This window comes from Colobus angolensis, unplaced genomic scaffold (assembly GCF_000951035.1).
Source record: "Colobus angolensis palliatus isolate OR3802 unplaced genomic scaffold, Cang.pa_1.0 Scaffold166, whole genome shotgun sequence".
Classification (NCBI taxonomy): domain Eukaryota; kingdom Metazoa; phylum Chordata; class Mammalia; order Primates; family Cercopithecidae; genus Colobus; species Colobus angolensis.
The window spans coordinates 3,969,150-3,979,383 of record NW_012114777.1 but is presented as its reverse complement, the minus strand read 5'-3'; the positions used below and the strand labels follow the sequence as shown (position 1 = coordinate 3,979,383).

At 43.4% G+C, this 10,234-nt stretch overlaps 1 pseudogene; it reads left to right on the top strand.

Moving 5' to 3' along the window:
• Positions 1-8,798: 8,798 nt before the first annotated feature.
• LOC105508715 lies at positions 8,799-9,579 on the top strand (annotated as a pseudogene).
• Positions 9,580-10,234: the final 655 nt, after the last annotated feature.

Below are 10,234 nucleotides of genomic sequence, written 5' to 3'. Positions count from 1 at the left end.
TTGTCTATATTATATTTAGCCATGAGTTAACATAAAGTAATTTGCTCTGGGTACACTGGCTGTCCTCCAACCCTTGTCACCACCTTGAATACATGGCCAATTCTTCCTTGTCTAAAGTTCCTTCGGTTGGCCATCTAACACCAAATGAGGGCAATTTTAATTCACAGAGAGTTTTCAACCTCTGCGGGGTTAACTTAACTCTATAATCCCCTGCAAAACCTTTCTTAAGGTTCTGTAACACGCACTCCCATAGAGTAAGTTTTGATGTTTGGATGACTTTCCTTCTATTCCTCCTTTTACAATGCAGCACATTCACTCTTGCACACTCACTCTTCCTCTTGTTTTGGCCGACTACACTGCCTCCTATTATGGGAGTTTTCAGATGCCGCTTGACTTTGGAGAGGTCCTTATTCCCACTACAACTCTGAGCTGTAGGGCAGCTCCTATTAGCCACATGTAGATCACCCCTAGTCTTAGCTGGCCCCACAGTTTCACGGAGCACACAGTCCACACTAAGAGATCTGTGACTCCCCACTTCATAGCTGATGAGCCAAATTAGCCCCCTCCATTCACACACTTTCACACACTTTCAGTTCCTATGTTCATAATTGGGGTGGCGAGCCACTCTTGCCACAAGAAGGGAAAGAAAAAGGGCAAAGGGTAAAAAGGTCATTCACTTGCCAAGCAATTCATACCAAATCAGAATCAAAAGCAAAACCAAAGTGCCGATAAGGGCATGCTCATTTGTCAAGCGATTCAAGCCAAGTCAAAATCAAAACCAAAACCAAAGTGCCAATAAAGGCACACTGTAGGTGATCAGGCCTTGCTTCCACTCAAATGGAGTGGGCAAGTTCCTAAGACCAGTCTTACCACGTTCCAGATGTCTGGACTCCAAGTGCCAGTTCCTTCCCGGTGTTCAGCCACTGTGTTGATCCTCCACGGGGGCCTCCTATGCACAGCTCTGATGAGACATTCCACCGGGGCAAATGCCTACCTGGGAGCACTCTCAGGATCCGCGATGCTCGAGCCAGCTGAGGTCCCCCAAAGGGACACTCCACAGGGCAGGCAAAAGCTACCTAAAGGGCTGCCTTGACTGACCGTTAATCACCTTGCTTCCTGGTCAGGGAACCAAGAAATGTAGCAGGACGAGCTGCAGATAAAACTCCTCAGACACTGGGTTAAAGAAGGAAGTGGCTTCATTCGACTGGGAGCTTCAGCAGACTTACGTCTTCAGAGCCGAGCTGCCTGAAAAAAAATCTTGTTCTTTTTAAGGGCTTACAACTTTAAGGGGTCTACATGAAAGGGTCACAAGCATGGGGAACATGACTGGGGGCTACATGCATGAGCTAACAGAATAGGAAGTTTTACAATGCTTCCTCACACAGTGTCTGAAATTTACAGATAACACAAGTACTTTAGGTCAGGGGTTGATATTATTATTATTATTTTTTAACCATCAGGGTTGGGTGATGGTACCAAGGTCATCTGGCTATTTATCTTACTTTTGTTTCTTTTTAACTTTTTACTTTCTCCTTTTTCTCCTGTCTTATAAACTAGGCAGCGGGGGAAGCAGCAGGAGAAGTGGTGGTCTCCTTCCTCACTATAACTCAAAACAAAAAACAAGAGTCCCTTCAAAATATTATTGCCCATTGACAATGCACCTGGTCACTCAAGAGTCCTGACAGAGAGGTACAAGGATATTTAGGTTGTTTTCAGGCCTGCAAACACAACATCCCTTCTGAAGCCCATGTTTCAAGGACTAATTCCAACTTTCAAGTCTTGTTATTTAAGAAATACATTCCCTAACGCTATAACTGCCATAGATGGTGATTCCTCTGATGGACTAGAAAAGGAAATTGAAAACATTCTGGACAATATTCACCCTTCTAGATGCCATTCTAGAACATTCATGATTCATGAGGTCAAAATATCAACATTAACTGTAGTTTGGAAGAAGTTGATTTCAACCTTCACAGGTGATTTTGAGGGGTTCAAGGTTTCAGTGGAGGAAGCAACAGCAGAAGGGATAGAAATAGCAAGAGAACTAGAAGTGGAGCCCGAAGGTAGAACTGAATTTTTACCATCTCATGATAAAACTTGAACAGATGAGGAAGTACTTCATATGGAGGAGAAGCAAAGAAAGTGGTTTCTTTAGAATCTACTCTTGGTGAAGGTGCTGTGAACATTGTTGTAATAACAACAAAGGACTTAGAAGACTGCATAAACTTAGTTGATAAAGCAGCAGCAGAGTTTGAGAGGGATGGCTCCAATTTTGAAAGAAGTTCTATTGTAGGTAAAATGCTATAAAACAGCGTTGCATGCTACAGAGAAGTCTTTCACGAAAGGAAGAGTCAATTGCTGTGTCAAACTCCATTGTTGTCTTATTTTAAGATACTGCCACAGTCACCGTAACCTTCAGCAACCACCACCCTGATCATTCAGCAGCTGTCAACATCAAAGCTAGACCCTTCACCAGCAAAAAGATGATGGTTTGCTGAGGGCTCAGATCATTGTTAGCATTTTTTAGCAATAAAATATTTTTAAATTAAGATATGCACATTATTTTTTACACATAACACAACTGCATACTCAAGAGATTACAGTGCAGTTTAAGCATAACTTTTATATGCACTAAGGAAAAAATGTATGTGACTCATTTTATTATAATATTTGCTTTACTGCAGCAGTCCAGAATGGAACCCACAATATTTCTGGGGTATACCTGTGACAGTCTGTGCTTATACAGCACTTCATAGTTGTAATTTATTTCATTATTACAATGGCCTTATGATGTTAGTACATTATTGTCCCACTTTCTCAGATAAATAAATTGATGCACACAGAGGCTAAACATATCACCCCTGGAAGTCACACAGCTATTAAGAAAAAGAGCTGATTTGGAATCCAGGATATCTGGCTCTGGAAACTGTACTCTTAACACTGGGCAAGGTGTCATTTATTGATCAACAGCTGGTCTACCTCATCGTGCCTTGCTTAGTTTATCACTTGTCTTCAGAGTACTTCACAGTCTCCTGCAGGCACCTGCCCACCTCTCTGTGGGGCTGTTGGTGCCTGGGCCGACTGGTGCACATGAGGGCTCCATTGGTGATGGGTTAAGGGGCCAATGTGATGTGGTCATTAAAATAAAACTTGGCTTCTGGTGCTGGCCTCATAATGTACTCTAGCTCCTAGCCAGACAAGTTTCTCTAGGCCAGGTCCCCTTTACAACTGTTACCCCTAGAATCTAGAGAGCTGTCCCTGCTCTCAGACCTTCCACTAACGACTGGGTTCCCAAGCACCTTTCAGGGGGTGAGGGGAATTAAAAGAGATGTGCCCATGAAAGTAGTTAAAAATCTGTAAATCACAAAGAGACCATATGTTATTACTCAAGTTTTATGTTTTTATAAGCCTCCAGAATAGTAGGAAGCATGTATTCTTACAAACATTTGTTAAATAATGAATCAATACATATACTCACCATGAGCTGAAAATGCTTCAAAACTTTTTAAAATCTAAACCATAATCAAGGTCTTGTGATAGCAGCAACAGAGCTCTAATGTGATTTGGGTGACTTTGAACTACCTGTCTTTACTAACATTTACCAAACTCAGAGTCACATCTTAAGAAATTAGAAAATACACCCCATCTTCGCTATTCACTGATTCAAGGTTTGTCAATTCAACTGCTTACTAAAATGTATTTGTCACTCCAAAGTCAATATTCACAGTGTTTGTATAGTCCTTGCAGACACGGACAGAGAGGCAAAAAATTTGAGAAACCCAACACATGCTCCCAGCTGAGGTCAAACCCTCTGCCTTCTTGTTTCAGCCCTCACACAGAAAACAAGTGTCCTCCCCACACTCTATTTGGTGCCATGTTTTTTGCATTTTGGGGGGCTTTTTGTTGATGATTCTGCTGTTTAAAATAACTCCCTAACTATGGTGCTATCTACGGTTCCTAAGTGCAAGAAGGCTGTGATGTTATTTAAGGAGAAAAATACATGCATTAGATAAACTTCCTTCAGACATGAGTTACAGTGCTGTTGTCCATGAGTTCAATGTTAATGAATCAATGATATGTGTTAAGTAAGGTGTCTTTAAATAGAAACACACATAAAGCAAGCTCATGCATTGATCAGTGGACAAAAATGTTTTGACTAGAGGCTTGCAGTGACCTAACCCTGTATTTTTCCTGGGAGCAATGCTTCTGTATTTACTAACTCCGAGTTCACAGCAACATTATAGAATACAACTGCCATGAATAAGGAGAAGCAACTGTATATTTCTAAGAGAATAATCACATAACAGAAAACATTGATTGTTTTTAAAAAATCCCAGTAGCTAACAAGAATCCTTTTCTGGACAAAATCTATAGTTCAAGCATTCAAATCTCCATGTCATAATTTATCCCAGGATTTATTTCATCCACCCCAAGTCACCCAGAAAAACAACCTGCTCTACAGTGTTCTGTGTCTGATGCCCAATTCCTGAGAGTCCCTGTCATACAGCTACTCAGAGCTCTGAGTACTGACATGATAAAGAGCTGCAATTAGCCAGGTGTGGTGTCTCATGCCTGTGGTCCCAGCTACTCAGGAGAGGAGGCGGGAGGATCACTTAGGTCCAGGAGGTCAACGTTGCAGTGAGCGATGGTCTGATGGTGCCACTGCACTCCAGCCTGGGTGACAAAGCATGACCCCATCTCTTAAAAACTAAAATAGCTACAAACAGGATTTTATAATTTATCATAATCTCAAAGGCAAGGGAATAAAACGTTAACATTTAATTCACAGCCCAAGTAAAGGGCAATATTTGATGACGTGTTTTCTTAATGGGACTTGGATCCGGTTTTCAGTCGCCTATTTCTCCTCTTCTCTTTCTAGTCAACACCCCATACACCTGGAATCCTCTGAATCTGTCCAACATTCAATCCAGCTATAAAGGCTCAGCCCAAGCCCCCCTTTCATCTTTCCTCACTCCATCTTTTCCTTCCTTCTCTTCTCCAACGAAGGATTACTGAGGGCTAATGGATGCCAAGCCCTGCTCTAAGCACCTAAGGATACAGAAAGTGAGGCCCCTGAGCTTATGGGCTTCATTCCATGAGAGGTAGACAGTAAAAAGCAAGGGCCATTAAAGGAAGTGAACGGGAGCTGCAGATGGGGAGGGGAGGAGGGGACACAGCAGGTGACAGGTCAGTCTGTGTGACGAGGTGTTGGAAGAGGTCAGCTTTCGGGGTTGGATGAGGCCAGAAGCAGAAGGACACTCCAGGAACCATCAAGTGTGAAACCTCCAGATGGGCAGGGGCTCACAGTGCCCACGACACGGTAAGGAAGCCAGGGCGGCGGAGCATGTCCGTGAGGGCGAGACCAGGCATGCAGTACCGCAAAGAAAACAAGCTTCCCACCGCAGCTCCGTCCACACGTCCAATCCCATCCTGACCGCGACTGCGCGGCCCAGGGTACCAGGGTGAAATGCTGCCCCGGGGTACCAGGGTGAAATGTCAGTTCTGATGGGTGTATCTTTTGGTCACAGCTTCATTACCATGGAAACCTGCGGACACCGTGTTCTTACTTTGAACTTGGTAGCGAGGGTGTATGAGGCCAGCTCCGGGGTAGGTGCTGCTGCATCTGCCTGGACACCTGAAGATTGCCCTCGTTTTCAGCGAGGTTAATGACTTCGTAAGGATTGAATTCAGGGTCAGCAATTCTTTATCTGCTTTCCCTTGAGCATAGTGTGATCAGCCCACACACCTGGCTCTTCATTAAGGAGATTTTTGTTTTATTTTATATGCGTATGATTATTTTTCTGTCCCTGGTGAACTCTGTCCTCCCAGCACTCTATCATTTAGCTGGATTATCTTGTCTTCTCTATCAATTACTTTTTGCTCTGAATGAATTCATCTTTTTCAGTTTTCTCTGGATTCCTGTTGATTAGCTCAAGCCAGTTATTTATCATTTTGTGTTCAGCTGTGCCTGTTTTCCTCTTAGCTCTTCCTCAATATAGGTAATAGTTCTGGGATGATGTTGTTTGGGTTCTTAACCTCTTTCTTTAGTTCTGTTATATTCGTCCCAGTTTTATCATCTTCTCTTTTCTTTCTTTTTTCTTTTTTTTTTTCTTTTTGAGACAGAGTCTCTGTCTGTCGCCCAGGCTGGGGGTGCAGTGGTGTGATCTCAGCTCACTGCTGCAACCTCCACCTCCCAGGTTCAAGCAATTCTCCTGCCTCAGCCTCCCGAGTAGCTGGGACTACATGTGCATGCCACCACGCCCAGTTAATTTTTGTATTTTTAGTAGAGATGGGGTTTCACCATGTTGGCCAGGATGGTCTTGATCTCTTGACCTCATTATCCGCCCTCCTCGACCTTTCAAATGGCTCAGATTACAGGCACGAGCCACTGAGCTCAGCCCTTATCAGCTTTTCTTTCAGGCCTTACCTTACTGAATGTCAGCTTACCATGGTTTTCTATAGTGTAAATTACTAGAGTGGAATTGCCCCTGTTTTCAGATTTTCCACATGATATGCTGACCCCTCACTGTCCTGGTACATTTTTCTTCTCTTTCAGAACTTGTCTCATGGTGCTCCTCCTGGGCAGGGTGCTCATGACCAGACTCTACTTGCTGATATAAAGTGTGGGAGGCATCTCTTTGTTCTCCCCCTCAGCACTAGAGTTTGAAGCCTAGGAAGATCTAGCTGTACACACTTTCCTCTAACCTGAAGGCACAGGAGAGGAGATGGGGAAGCCCAGCAGAGGCCCAGGGCAGGCTCTGTGAGGACGCCTGGGCTCCTCTCTCTTCAGAGGATAACAGCAGACAGTGGATCATTCCCCCAACTCAGGGAAGGGCCTGAGAACGTGCTTCTCCCATTTCTCCAAACATTTCTCCTGCCCACCAAACAGAAGAGAGCAAAAACAACAATGCCCACGTAGTTCACTTTTATCCTGAGTTTGGGATAGGAGTAGCAGACCCTTACCTAGGGGTACTACATACACATGCTGTCGTAATCACCTTAAATATATTTACCAATTTTAACCCTTACAGCTTCACTTTGAGGTGGGAGCTGTTTTCATCCCCATTTTACAGATGAGGAAGCTGAGTCACTGAGAAGTTAGGTGTTGTGCCCAAAATCACATAACTAGAGGTAGAAGCTGTCTGACTTCAAAATCTGTGCTCTCAGATACTGTCCTAGACTGGGTCCCAGGTTTCATGTTTCTCTTTCACTGGCTATCGTCAGTGCATGAAGCCTTATCCCCCCATCAGCCAGCCTGCTCCTGGATCTTAGTCAAGATACTCCTAGGAAGCAGCTCCCCAGGATGGGATTATTAGCAATGCCCTCTACTCCTTCATTTTTCAGACTAACTTCACTAATTCTTCCTCCACCTGCCACTAAACTTCCTCATCATCTGCATTCCCTATACTCAGTGGTTTCACCTGCTCCCCACTTAAAGTAGAAACTAGAAACAATAGAATAATCCTTGATGCAGATTTCTACTATACCTTCCTGAATTAATCACCAAGTGCCAAATATTTTACTTTCTAAAATTTTCTCAGATTTATCCCTTTCTCTCCATGCTTGGTACAACTACATTAGTAGAAACCTTCATGAGTTACCATTTGATTGCTGCAACAGTTTTTTTGCCTCTCATCTTGTGTCTTGCAAATCTGTCTTTCATGCAACAGCTGGTGTAATCTATTTAAATAAAATCTGGAGTCCCTTGATGAAAAGCCTTCAATGGTTTCCTGTAGCCAGCACCTTCCCTAGTATGGTGTGTGCAAGGCCAACCTCGACCCGTCCTCTGTATTTCTCTAGCCTCATCTCCTCACTCAAGGGCTCGGCTTTGGGATCTCGGGAACAACTACAGTTGTTGTGGGGTTTTTTGTCTTTGTTTTTAATTAGACAAGGTCTCACTCTTCCACCCAGACTGGAAAGCAGTGATGCCGTCACGGCTCACTGCAGCCTGGAACTGCTGGACTTAAGTGACCCTCCCTTGGAAGGACCTTCTTCCTTCCCCTGTTCATCACTTTCTGAAGTCAGTGGAGTTAGATTTTGTTCATTGTTTGACTTGTGGTGGTAAATTTGGGGGCAGAAAGGAAGACAGTTTAGGGAGTCTGAGCCTTTGGGGTTTATTTTACAATTTTTGATCATTTTACCAGGTGCTAAGTGACAGAGATTCTGTAATCCATTTTCATTCTGCCATGTTTGCCCAGATGTTTCTGAGAGAAGTCTTTATCTTTTTTCAGGGCATAATAGGGATACATGGGATAAAACAGAAGCACAGAGGCAGGGGCTCCTACTCCCTCAGTTTTGTCAGATTAGGAAAGGCTTCTTACAGAACGTTGACTCTTGAGTTGAGACTCAAAGGATATGTGGGAATCAGATAGGTGAAACCATTGTAGAAATGTATTTGAGAATGATGTACAAGGCAGAGAACCTAGAATCAGCAGTTGTATAAACAGAACTAGGCCAGGCATGGTGGCTCACACCTGTCATCACAGCACTTTGGGAGGCTGAAACAAGAGGATTGCTTGAGGCCAGGAGTTCAGGACCAGCCTGGGCAGCATAGTGAGACCCCTCCTACTCTCCAAAAACTTCCAGAATTCACTGTGTGTGGTGGTACATGCCTGTGGTCCCAGCTACCTTGGGAGGCCGAGGTGGGAAGATCACTTGAGTCCAGCAGTTTGAGGCTACACTGAGCTGCGATGGTACCACTACACTCCAGCCTGGGTGAGAAAGCAAGACCTTGTCTAATTAAAAGCAAAAACTGGCCTTTCAGCTGGAAAACCACCATCTTCCAGTAATTCACCAAAATGACTAACACAAAGGGAAAGAGGAGAGACACCTGACAGGTGTTCTCTAGGCCTTTTAGATGACATGGAGTTGGCTGGGCGCGGTGGCTCATGCCTATAATCCCAGCACTTTGGGAGGCCAAAGCGGGCGGATTGCCTGAGCTCAGGAGTTCGTGACCAGCCTGGGCAACATGGTGAAACCCCATCTCTACTAAAATACAAAAAATTAGCCAGGTGTGGTGGCATGTGCCTGTAGTCCCAACTACTCAGGAGGCTGAGGCAGGAGAATTGCTTGAACCCAGGAGGCGTAGGTTGCAGTGAGTCAAGATCACGCCACTGCACTCTAGCCTGGGTGACACAGTGAGACTCCATCTCAAAAAAAAAAAGGAGTTGTTTCTTTGACCATATTTATGCAAATCTGTAAGAGAGGTGGTATTGTAGATATCAAGGGAAGGGGTACTGTTCAAAAAGGGATGCCCCACAAATGTTACCATGGCAAAACGGAGAGTCTGCTGTGTTGCCCAGCATGCTGTTGGCATTGTTGTAACAAACAAGTTAAGGGCAAGATTCTTGCCAAGAGAATTAAAGTGCATATTGAGCACATAAAGCAGTCTAAGAGCCGAGATAGCTTCCTGATATGCCTGAAGGAACATGATCAGAAAAAGAAACAAGCCAAAGAGAAAGGTACCTGGGTTCAACTGAAGCGCTAGCCTGCTCCACCCAGATACATGCACTGTGTGAGAACCAGTGGGAAGGAGCCTGAGCTGAGGAAGCTATTCCCTATGCATTCATGGCATATTAAGTGTTTAAATGAAAATAAAAGATCTCTGCCTGTAAAAATGTTTCTCTTCATTGAGTAGAAGTGTGTTGTCTTCTCCTCCAAAGAAATATTTAAAGCAAATTTGAATTTTGTCCTAATTCATTCTGTAATTTACTATTCAAATTTAGTGTATTTCTTGCTGAAAGATGTGAGGTGGCTTATTGTGCAACAAATTACTCAATTGGTTAGAAAACAACCAGATATTAATTATGAAATATTTGTAGTGATTTGAAAATAGTCCCTCCAAATCATCATGGAAGCTCTAAAATAATTTTCAAAAATAAAAAAAAATATAGTTCAGAAATCCTAAAGCCTAGCTCTTGAGTAAGAAGATGAGGCTAGAGAAATACAGAGGACAGGTCGAGGTTGGCTTTGCACGCAACATAGTAGGGAAGGTGCCAGCTATAGGAAACCATCAAAGACTTTTGATCAAGAGACTTCAGATTTTGTCTAAATATATCACACCAGCTGTTATGTGAAAGAAGATTTTGCAAGGCACAAGATAAGAGGCAGAAAAACTAGCTGATAAACTATTGCAATAATCTAATGGGTAAACTCATGAAGGTTTCTATCAAGATAGTTGTGCTAAGTATTGCAAGAACGAAATTGATCCGAGGAAATTTTAGAAAGCAAAATA